This window comes from Dermacentor albipictus, unplaced genomic scaffold (genome assembly GCF_038994185.2).
Source record: "Dermacentor albipictus isolate Rhodes 1998 colony unplaced genomic scaffold, USDA_Dalb.pri_finalv2 scaffold_27, whole genome shotgun sequence".
Classification (NCBI taxonomy): Eukaryota; Metazoa; Arthropoda; class Arachnida; order Ixodida; family Ixodidae; genus Dermacentor; species Dermacentor albipictus.
The window spans coordinates 2,291,505-2,304,002 of record NW_027225581.1 but is presented as its reverse complement, the minus strand read 5'-3'; the positions used below and the strand labels follow the sequence as shown (position 1 = coordinate 2,304,002).

The window sequence follows — 12,498 nt, the reverse complement described above, 5'->3', positions numbered from 1 at the left end:
CCTCTCCCTGGGACGGGTTACACACACACACACACACACTCACACACACACACTCACGCACACACACACACACTCACGCACACACACACACACACACACACACACACACACAGGTGCAACGGTCCGCGGCCGACGTCAGAGGGGCTTCGCAGAACACGGAGCCTGCGCGGGTAGCGCGCCCGGTAGCACAATCTCTTGTGTCTTGGTCGGCGCGTGGGAAGGAGCCTTCTTCGGCGTTCCCGCGGCAACTCTTCCCCACTCATAGCAGAACGGAGCGGTGTTGTCATGTTGCGCACAAAGCCTGCTTCGTCGAACTCCTTCAGTCACAACGGCGACGAGGCTAGAGCGTAACGGTGGCGGTTTCAACACAAAGCCTGCTTCGTCGAACGTATCCTAGATGAAGCGACGGAGAGCGGAGGATGAGCGTATTGTTCCCGACACACCTTCGACTTAGTCACGCCATGGCTATAGGTTGGGGGCGGAATTCCATGATGAAGTTGCCACCGCTGGCGTAAGTGGCTGGCAAACTTGCACTGGAGCTGGCCGTTCTTAACGGCACCTCAATGGCCCGGGCCATCTCGACTGTCTAGCGCAGATAACCACTGGGCAGGAAGAGAACGGCTGGTGGCCAGGGGTTGATGCCTTCGCTCGCAGCGACCACTTGTGTGATGTCACCGCCAGAAAACATCCAACAAAGACAGGCAACTGCAAAATGAACCCCACAACAAGGCTCTGCGCAGAGATGACGTACATTGGCTCTCACTGTAGACCCGCTAGGCTTCAAAAATTATAGGTGCACAAACAAAAAATGCTTCATTTCGCTATGCTGAATTCTGAAGCAATTTCGTGCTGACAAATTCAGCAATCATGGAGGGAATCCTGCTAAATGAGAGGGGATCTTGTTGGCTTAATACAATGAACACTAGTAACCTTAAAATTTAGGCGGGACCCTCAAACGCTGAATTCAAATTAGCCTGCTCAAACCATCCGCATTGCTATGCAACTTTCCCTTCTTATATCTAACGGAGAAGTTGTACACTTGGAGAGTGAGGCTCCATCGGAGCAAGCCGCCATTTTTGTGTGACACTTGACTGAGCCACGTCAGAGGACAGTGGTCGGTCTCGAAGATGACCTTCGCTCCTTACAAGTAACACGACAACTTCTGGGTGGCCCAAACTAAACGAGGGCATTCCTTCTCTGAAGTGTTGCAGGCTTCCTCTCTTACATTTAGTTTACGGCTGGCATAGAGGATAGGATGCTCCTCGTTATCGTCACCGACCTGAGTAAGTATCACGTCCATACCTCTGTCGCTTGTGTCGCATTGAACTATGAATTCCTTTGTGTAGTCTGACGCCCGAAGCACAGGACGAGAAAGCAATGGCGTTTTCAAACTTTGGAAAGCGTTCTCTTTGTCCTTATCCCAATGCACGCTACTCGGTGCTCCCTTTCGGAGGGCGTCCGTTAAGGGACTTGCCATTTGCGAGTAATTTAGAATGTACCGTTGATGGTACCCCACAAGTCCCTAAAATGAACAGAGGTCTGTTTTCGTGCACGGCTAAGAAAATGTTCCAATCGTAGCTATATTCAGCTCGGCCGGCCGTCTCGTGCTATGGCCGACATCATGGCCTAGACAAGTAACCTGTGAAACACCAAATCTACACTTTTCCGCTTTCATCATTAAGCCGGCTTAATGATGACACCTGTCTGAGGCGCGGTACGTGTTGTTCCCAGCTGTCCGAAAAATTGCTACATCATCCTGATATGGCAAGGCAAGCTCCTGCAAGTCTTTTAGGACAATATCCATTAACTTAGAGAAGCTAAACGGCATGTTCTTCAGCCCGAAGCTGAGTGCGAGAGGGCAAAAAGTGCCTACAGATGAGGTGAATGCGGCATAGCGGCTGCCACTTTCTGAAAGGGGAACTTGCCAGTACCCCCACACGAGATCTATAGTTGAAATGTATTTAGCAGCGCTAACTCTTTCAATTCGTTCCTCAATGTAGGGTATCGGGTACAGCTGATCCCTAGTGATGGCATTTAACTTCCTGTAGTCAACACACGGACGAGGGTCCTTGTTAGGGGTTTCCACCGGTATTAGTGGTGATGTGTAGTCACTCTCAGTGGGCTCAATGACTCCCAACTCTAGCATTCGCTGTATCTCTGCCTCCGTAATTCCTCTCTGTCTTGGAGACACCATGTAAGGCTTTGATCTTACGAGTTCGGTCGATGTCAGCTCTATGTCATGCGTTATTAGTTCGGTTCTACCCGGCCGATTGCTGAATCTGTGGCATAATTCTGGACTCCCGGGCATGCGGGCCTTGCCGGAAACGCGGCGGCTCATGCCAGTGCCCGAGGATTTACTGTCCGGGCTCAGGCATCAGATGTGTCGGACCTCGCCACGGAGGAGGCGTCGTTTACAGCGCGGGATCGGCTTATTACTTACCACGACGTCTGCACACACTACCGATTAGACCGCTTAACCTTTCCGCCACTCATGGGCAAATCCCCGCGCAGGTGTGAAGTGCTGCGGCCACAGCTGCAGACTCGCACCTTTCCGTCCCCTTACCTCCTTCACCGCATTCATCCCGCCATTTACCTTTCTCCTTCTTGTAAATTATGTGTCTCTCCCAAAGCAGACTTAAACCACATCATGTGGGGCTGCCCTAAGCACCCCCTTCCCCCCTTCCTCAAGCAATTAATATCTAGTGAGGAGCAGTAGGAGGCTGCCTTGTGCAGCTCCAGGCCCGATCTTCAGGAGGCCATCCTGGAGTGGGCTGAGAGGATAAAGGAGGCCTACTTCAAGCAGTTCCTCCCCCACCCTCTATTCCATTGCCCCCTTCCCTTTAAAGAGGGATAAATAAAGTTTTTCATCATCATCATCCCCTAACACCTCTTTTAACTGATCGAGCTGCTCGGGTCTTAGACCATACGAGCTTAGCGAATGCTTTACTTCTTCTAGGCCGATTTTAGACTTGGAGGTCGCCCTATACTCCTTAAACTTGGTACTAGTGCCATCCTGCTTTTTGATCGTATAGTTAACGACTCCGCTCCGCTCTACATACGGCTTCATCAAATTGCAGTGTTATATCCTCACTTCCTTCCTGCGACCAGGCATTTTCAGAGCATAGTTAGTATCTGAAAGTTTGTTCAACACTTTAACGGGCCCGTCCCTGTGAACTTCAAGCTTGTTCTTTCTTGAAGGTTTGCGGATCATTACCTGGTCTCCGGTGTTAAACGTACGAACCCTCGCATTCTTGTCGTAATAGAATTTGGCGTTCTTTTGAGCTACTCCGATGTTCTTTCTGACTAGTTCTTGCGTTGCGCTTAGCCGTTCCTGCAAATTTAGCACGTATTCAACCACTGTTGGACTCTCCCCTCTTTCCTCCCACATATCTCTTAACATTCTCACTGGAGAACGGAGTGTCCTCCCATACACTAGTTCTGCTGGCGAGAACCCTGTCACTTCATGTGGAACCGTTCGCAAAGCAAACAAAGCTGTCGGCAGACAGTTCTCCCAGTCCTCCTTGTGCTCGTAACAGAGCGCACGCAAAACTCGCCTAAGCACTGAATGCCACCTCTCTACATTGTTTGACTGAGGGTGATAGACAGAACTGTGTATTAACTTTAGCCCGCACTTTTGCATGAATGTGGAACTCAGTGCGCTCGTGAATACTGAGCGTTGATTTGCCTGGATTTCGCCTGGAAACCCAACTCATGGAAACACTGCCAAAAGCGCGTCTACTACTTCAGTGGAGCTGAGCTCTTTCAGAGAGATTGCTTCTGGAAACGTTGTGGCCGGAGACAGCATGGTAAACAAGTACCTGTAGCCGATTTTGTTTTTCGATGATGCCCTACCGTGCATATTACAAGTCATCCGAAAGTCTCTGTTATTAATAGTGATACCTTCAGTGGAGCTTTCCATGTCTCTCCTGCTTTACCAGAACACTGGCAGGCGTCGCATGATCTTACAAGGCTTCCTACGTCATTGAAACAGCCAGGCCAGTAGTATTCCATAAGCAATCTTTCCTTTGATTTGTTTTTGCCTAGGTGTCCGGACCATCTATTTCCATGACAGAGACTCAAAAGGACCTCCCTATAATTAGTAGGTACGACTAACTGATCTAAAATCCTACCCTTTCGATCTCTGTAGTGCCGATACAACAATCCTCCTCTCTTATTTATCGTCACGTTGCGCCTAGCAATGCCTTTTTTTGACTGTGTGATGTAATTTAGCTAAGCTCTCATCATTCTTTTGCTCGGCTGCCAATGACTCTATCCACGCGTAAGAGCTGATCAAAGTTCTTTGAGGCCGGTGATAATAACGACCCTGTCTCACTTGTAAGTGCATTTGCTTGCTCTTCCTGCAGGCTTGAACTTTGACGCTCTAGTGCTACGCTCTCATTGAACTGGTCAGCTGGCAGGCTTTATTCAACTGTTTTTTCATCACTCCAGCCTCGCTCGAATTCGGTTATTGCAGTTATCTTCTTTGCTACTTCCGCTGGAGCAGCTTGTGCATTTTCGGCGAAAACGACGCGAATTTACGAGCTTGGCCTCGCGTCAATGCCTGTACTACGCCCTCTCCTAGTTTAAGCCCTTTTTCACGCAGTAACTGATTTGAACGATTCGAAAAGATGCAAGGTTACTGCAGTAAAAAAAAATTTGGAAACTGCACCCTCAGTCTCTAGCTCCGCGAATGGTCAACTGATTTTGACTTTGGCCAAGGGCAGACACACGCTGTGTTGTTCTACAACCTGTTTGATCCACGCTACTTCTCCTGTGAAGTCATCTACCGTCACGTAAGACGGATGGACAATGTCTATTGTGACGGCACTGTCTCTTAGCACTCGGCATAGTTTCCAACTAACTTGCAGGTCGTGAAGATATTGACTTAAAGGTTCCAAATTTTCGTCTTTTTCCTCTGCGTAGGAGAAAACTACGCCAGGCTTCCTGCAGTCTACAGCTATATGTCCCAGTTTGTGGCATTTGTAACAGCGAATTGGTCTAAAAGATTCGAATTTTCTTTTCTGTTCTTTTTGTGTGGTTTCTCCGTTAAGTTTTTCCTCGCTCTTTTCTGCGGGCTTTTCCTCCATGTCAACAGGCTCCGATCGTCTAATCTGCGGTCCCTTTTTGAACGGAAAGGGTTTCCGCGATCCATTTCAACCGTCCCAGTTTCCGCCCTCGTCGTTCAGCGTTCTACGCGCTGCGTAGTCTTCGGCTAATTCAGCCGCCCTTCCCACAGTGTTTACATTCCCTCGGTCTTGCACCCACAGGTTCACAGCTTGGGGGATGGTTTTGTAAAACTGCTCTAGACACGCGCATTCAATGATCATGTCTCTGCTGTCGTGCGCTTCCGCGCTTTTCAGCCACTCGACTAGGTTTGCCTTTGGGCTATATGCAAACTCCGGATATCTCTCGCTATCTTTCTTGCCTGTGCTCCTAAACCTTTGCCGAAAAGCTTCGGCTGAAAGGCGGTATTTCATGACGAGACTAGCCTTAACTTTTGCATATTCATATGCATCCTGTGCACTCAGTCTGGCGATTGCTTCCGCCGCCTCACACGGCAACATAGACAGCAACCGCTGTGGCCATGTACTCGGGCCAAAGTTCCTCTTTTCACAAGTCCTTTGAAAATTGCTTAGGAACAAGCCTATGTCGGTCCCGACATCAATGGCTTTAATAGCCTGTCCATGCGGTACGATTCTGCCTCAAGTGATCGTCCCATAGCGCCTTCACCTCCTTGGGACAACTCCAAACGTTTGCTTTCAAGTCCAACATGCATTTTTCTTAACTAGCGACCTTTATCGCGTTCCTCTCTCTTTTTCCCGCTCTTCCCTGTCCCGTTCTTCTCTTTCCCGTTCTTCTCTCTCTCGGTCCCGTTTCTCTCTTTTCTTTAGAACTTCCAATCCAATTTCAATGTCTTCCTCACTAGCCTGATCGGAAATTAGCTCCAATAATTCCGATTTTAGCATTTCCTTGATTACATCTAGGCCCAGTTTCTCACCAACAATCAAGAACTCATTCCTCAGCGGTGTCCTTAACTCCATGATTGTTCCTTTACTGCCTTGATCCTGCTCTCTAAATCTAGCTAGGAAAACACAATCTGGCTAACACTCAACAATCAAGCTTCCCTACTGTTCTAAACAGAACAACCACCAAATGAAGCCTAGAGAGCCAAAGCAAGAACCAAGTACTCACCGCAGATACAGCACCACGTCGCAAAGTCCATCTCACCGCTGTCAGCCAGTTGTCAGTATTGGGGGCTCAATCCCATCGCTCATAACCCATTGTCCAGATTGGAGTCCGGCATGATTTCGAAGGTAGCTGGCCCATGCCGTCGTCCAACGCATCCACGCTGAGGACGATGATGAAGGGAAGGACTGCTTTTCATTGGCAACGATCAATAAGGGTTTATTTACAGTACACACATGCAGTTAATCAGTCTAGCATGACTGCGAGAGAAAGTACGCTAGTCTAACACGATCGCTTGAGAGATTGTCTCAGTCTAACATGACCGCTTAAGAAAGTGAGTCGAGCATCCGCACAGCAGCGGCTTATAAGCACTCGGTCCCCCCTTGATTCCAATGGGACGGAAAACGTTCGTCCAGGCATTGTCAACAGGCCGCCTCCCCCCGGGATGCGTCACACACACACACAAACACACATACACACACACACGCACACACGCACGCACGCACGCACGCACGCACGCACACACACATGCACACACACACACACACACACACACACACACACACACAGGTGCAATGGTCCGGAGCCGACGTCAGAGGGGCTTCATAGAAGTCGGAGCCGGCCGCAGTAGCGCGCTCGGGTAGCACATTGTCTTGCGTCTTGGTCGGCGGGTGGGAAGGAGCCTTCGTCGGCGTTCCCGCGGCAACTCCCCCACTCATAGCAGAACAGGGCGGCGTTGTCGTGTTGCGCACAAAGCCTGCTTAGTCGAACTCCTTCAGTCACAACGGCGACGAGGCCAGAACGTACCTGTGGCAGCTTCAGCACAAATACGGCTTCGTCGAACGCATCCTAGCTGAAGCGATGGTGAGTGGAGGATGCGCGTATTGTTCCCGACACTCAGTCGACTTAGTCACGCCGTGGCTAGAGGTTGGTGGCGGAATTCCAAGATGAGTTTGCCATGGCTGGCGTAAATGGCTGGCAAACTTGCACTGCAGCTGGCCATTCATAACAAGCTACGATTTACCCTCTGCTGTGAAGAGGAAATCACTACTCGAGATGACCGCCTAATGTCTTCGGTTTCACTTGCTGAACATCAATGGAAGTCCGCTACAGCGGTCGTTGTTATCCGGATATAATACGCATCGGGGGCTATGCGAAGGCCACATCGAAGTTTGAAGTACCATTCGAAATTCGCGACAAGACTGTAGTGAACTGCAAGGCCTACAATATGCCGCGAGAGAAGAAACATTGGTTGAAGGCAGGAATTCAGGAGATGCTCGAAGCCGGTGTAATCCGCCCATCTCCCTCTGTCTTCACTTCTCCAATCCCCATTGCTCCTAACGGTGATCGCACTCTTCGCCTCTGTACTAATTACAGGTCCGCCAACAAACCGACTAACGTATTTCACTTTCGAATACCACTTATCGACGAAAACATCAATGAAACGGGGATATAAGATCTTTTCTAGCTTGGACCTGTACAAAGGCTTCTGGCAAGTGCCACTGTCAGAGGAGGCTAAAAAGTGGGCCACCTTCGTGACACCATTTGACACATACAAATATACGAAGCTGCCTTTAGGCTGAAATAACTCACCGGCATGGTTTCAGAAAATGAAGAAGAGCGTTCTATCTTAACTTTTTTTGCAATGACTACGCTGATGAAATTACTGTGTAATATAGGTCTGAGCAGGGACAGACCGAACACCTGGGCGAAGTTCTTACAAAGACTCTGCAATGCCGATCTGAAGATAAATGAAAAAAAGAGTAATTTATTTTAGCGCAAGGTCCTTTTCTCGGTAGAGTGTTCAACGGTGCTACCAAAAGTACCAAACAAGAGTCTCTACATCGCAGTTGCACGCTTAAGAAGCCAAGACAAGCAGGCCACTTCATGGCTTTCATCAAGGATATTGTAAACATGACAAAGTACCTGACTGAGGGGATAAAGAAGGATGTTCCTTTTATTGGTCCAATGATTGTGAAGTAGCTTATCAAGAACTACTGCACCGTATCTCGTCTGACCGAGTATTAACTCTACCTGACTTCAGCCTCCCGTTCTAAATCATCACCGATTCATCGCATTATGGTACAGAGCCAGTGCCGTATCAGAAGGCCTCCAGTTCTTCACCAAATCGACAACTTCGAGCCACAGGGTACTGTTCCTACACCTTTAACACTTCTCAGCTACACTACTCTACGACGGAGTAAGAGGCCCTGGCCGTCCTCATGGTAGTGCAATATTTTATATCGTACATTGACGGCATCAAATTCAAAGTGTATACAGACTATCAGGCTCTCTGGTCAGTAAGTCGAAGCCAAGAGGAAAGCTGTTGCGTCGGATAAACGAACTGCAGAAATAAGATTCTGAGGTTACCCAACAGGCAGGCAGCGGTTTCGTGGATGCAGATGAGTTATCTAGACTGGCGGTCGAAGTTGCAGATGAAGTGTTTAACATGACGAAACTATGTGAACGATGTGAAAGTCAACAGTTTGGCAATAGAATGTTCGCAGTGCCAAAGACTCTCGCTCCAAAATTGCTCCTCATGTACCATGATACTCCAAACTTCGGCGATCATGATGGTTTCTGGCGAACCTATAATAAGCTTCTACAGATGTCCAGGTGGAAGAATTGTAACAGAGGTGTTGAAAACTATGCTCGGTCATGTCTTTTGTGCCGGGTCAGTAAGGCAAAGTACTACCCATGGCGGAACCAGCTCGTATTCCCGCTTCACTTAGACTCGCATTTCGAAGCAGTGCATGTGGTCTTTACCGAGTTGAAGAAGCATACCGAGTTTGTGCGTTTAACACAGTAATTTCTAGTAGGAATCGACCAATGAGCAAACATGGTAGCTGGAAGCCCTGGAAAAGAAGATACAAATAGTGTTATTGCGCTTCTTGACCGAGCAATGTTTCATAATTTGAAGGCCATAGTCTCTGAAAATGGACGCGCGTTAATGAACAAGAAGTTTAGCTGTGGGCAGATAGTCGCAGGTTTGTGCTGCAGCGCTGCTCTCCGCATCATCCCTAAGCCAATGGATTAGAGGAGAGAGTTATGCGTGACATAAAGCAATTCCTCTGCATGTATCGAAATTTCCGAGCAGAATGGAAGTGCTGCCTAGAAGTAGCCATTGGATGCCATAAGAGAACAAATACCACATGCCTAGGATGTAGTCCCCACTTCACTGCGTAGGGTGAAATTCCGACACTGCACGACGACCCGGAGCTTGGAATTTCCAACAAACTTCAGCTAACTGAACGAACAGTAACCACCGCTGAGCGTAGCAGGTATCCCGAAGCGATGAAACGCTCGTTCGACAAGAGGAATTGTGGAAATATGCCTGATATCAAGTAAAATGACTCCTATTGTCCGAAAGGGCTGGTGCCACGTATCGATGAAATGGCATCACACTGCCGATGCACGCGGCAGGTTACTGAATGATGAAAACAGAAAATGCGACTGTTTTTCAGTTGCGCAACTTATTGTACATAGAACACAAGGCACCCATCAATGTAACACATTTTTCTTTGGACAACAGCGACACACAACAGCGGACTCATATACTTCCTGAAGGGGAATAATAAAATTTTTCATCGCAGAAGAGCAACTTCTGGGAGCGCCGCGCGTATATCGCAGCCACGTATTGTAGCCAAGTTGTTTTTCCTCTAGCAACATGGCCGCCAGCGGCTTCACGCGCTCCCGTAGACATTGACTGGGACTCGCCCTCGAGAAGTACAGAACCTCCTTGATTAAAGATGACAGCATCCCTGCTATTATATTGTTGGCTTGGATATGTTTGGCACGAGGCCCAAGACGGCACCATGTCTTCTAACGCAAGGGTATGTTTCCGTTCGCGCCCACGTCTTGAAGGGACGCACACCGTAAGATGCTGCAATGGTGCTTGCGTTGAGGGTATATAAAGCGAGAAACTTCGTGTACTTCGTGTACTCGACAGCTGGCTAGCGGACCAATTACCTACGATTTGCAAATTTCGTAGGCAAGTTCGTAACGGTATTCTCGACTACGCATACACCTGCAAACAATAACAACAACATTTGCTGCACTGTATGAACAGAGTGAACGTCGAGAAATACAACGCCTGACGCATGCGTACGGTGTGATTGTGCCGATGTGTGTACGCGGGATGATATCAGCGTGCGTGTTCTGGAAATCAGCCAGAATAACATTTTTGGGTTTTAACATATCGTCATAAACAAACTCTTTCATAAGCCTTCTTTGAGCTTTTCATAGTTTTTATTGTAGGAAAAGCTAGGTTTCCACGGAGAAGTCAACCAGGCATTGCATCCACAAGACCACAGGAAGCTTTCTGTTAAAGGTGCTGGTAAATTGACAGCCTTTATGTGTAGCACCGGTTGCACGTATTGGTGGTTAAAACCAGTATTTCTTTCAAGAAATATTTGTGCATTACATTGAGCCCTACAGCTTTGGAAAACCGCTTCACAAAAGTTTCCGTAATGCTTATAACAGCATGCGCGTTGTACCTGCCTAATATTTTATTTCTTGTGCCTATCCATTTTCACGCGCTTGGAGTGCTTCTAATATATTACAATGAACCACGTTCTTTTTTTTTACCGTTAGCCTCGAATGTACTCCACATGCTGCTGAAAATGTGAGGTTCAACGCAACCAGTCAATACACTGAGCCCCTGGACCAGCATTGAGACAGCGCACTCCAAATGGCAGCCAAATTCAATAAAGCAAGCGCCACTTTATAAGTGGTCGCCGTTATCTGCAAGCATACAGTGTCAGTTGGCACCCTTTAAATAACTGCGGTGAAGTCGTAACAAAATATTATTGTCGCAAGTCATCTGAAAATAATATTGATATTTTGGCCCATCTTGTGTTTATTCATAGTTGTGGTCACCTTGTATTCTTCAGTAGTCCGAATAATGACTACCGGAGTTCTATTTTCCAGGTTAAGTTGGTATTACCGCAAATTCCAAGTGTTCTGGCTCCAAACTAATTTGCCCCGCGCTAAATGTCTGCTTAAGCTACACTATACGGTACAAGCATGTGCTGAATTCAGTGTCTTGAACTGTAGTAGAATACCTAGCGCCATAGGAAGTGCGAAGGGCAGCACAACAGCCGCAAACGAATGACGAAACACCAGCACATACACGCAGCAATAAAAAACGCGGAGATTATACAGCCATCTCAGGATTTATCAGGTAGAGACAATCGGGCATTTATTGCATAACAATGAGAACCATTACATGAATGCCTGAAAAGCGAGTCTTTGTTTTCGTTGAATCAATTGAAGAGAAGTGCTTTAACAATGTGTGCATATTTTATTGATACAAATGTGTTTGCTCAGCGATGCTCTTTTTCTGCATAGGTTGCGAAGGCTACTATGCAATCGACCCGGATTATCCCCCAAAGAAAATTCCATTTTCTTTTGACCCAGTTACGATGGGAAATCCCTACCACTGCTCAAGATCAGGAGCACTGACTATGATACCAAGAAGAAATTATACATATAATTTTGACTATAATCAATTAAAAAGGGTGGATGTTCCAGACGAACATTACGAACTTCTACTTCCTAAGTTGCATGGACTTTATCCATCCTATGAGTGCTGCAAGTACTCAATGTAAAGGCATCTGTGAAGGGAATGTAATCGTAAATTACTGGAAATTTCGTAATAATAAAGAATACTGTACATGGACTTACTGCTTCATTTATTATAGCACAGCCCAACGAGCCCGAAAAAGCCTTTGCAATATATATGCGTGTGTTTATCTGTGAGCATGCTTGGTGTACTTTACGTAACTTTCGTGCACATATATATATTTGTATTTACCCATCATCGTGCCTGCCTTGATGACTGGGTACTCAGTGGTGGAATGCGCAACAAACCAGGGCTTCCTTGCTGCAGAAACATGGTTCAAAACGAAGCATTGGACCAACGAGCGTTAGTAAGTATGTAACCCCTTTACTACTAACATGGGTCTCTTGGGCGTACGGAAATGGGCGGGTACCGCTGCTCTAAGAACGTATTTGACGCCAACTTGGAACGTTCGATAAGCTCCACACGATCTGTCATAACCAATGATTCTATTTGACGCGACACACTATCACAAAAAAGAATACTGAGGTTTATCTGGTGCTGAATGGAATGGAAGCCACATCAAAACGATTCCTCATGGACTGCAACTGGAAGCCTTTGAAGGCTGAGGCACGAATGCAGTGAGTATAGTCCGTTTTTCAAGAACATCATGTAACCAAAACTTGAGCTAGACGCGCAATGAATGCACCTAAAGCTGCACTTTAATGATCTTTTCTCCAACTTGAGTAATT

General features: G+C 47.3%; 1 long non-coding RNA gene across 2 annotated transcripts in view; it reads left to right on the top strand.

Annotated features, from left to right (window-relative positions):
- The window catches only part of LOC139052607 (uncharacterized), a 270,776-nt gene extending 258,910 nt beyond the window's left edge, over positions 1 to 11,866 (top strand). For both annotated transcript variants that reach the window (XR_011509983.1, XR_011509984.1), the window contains one exon: positions 11,536 to 11,866. This is a non-coding gene — a long non-coding RNA (uncharacterized lncRNA). The remainder of the gene's footprint in view (positions 1 to 11,535) is intronic.
- Positions 11,867 to 12,498: the final 632 nt, after the last annotated feature.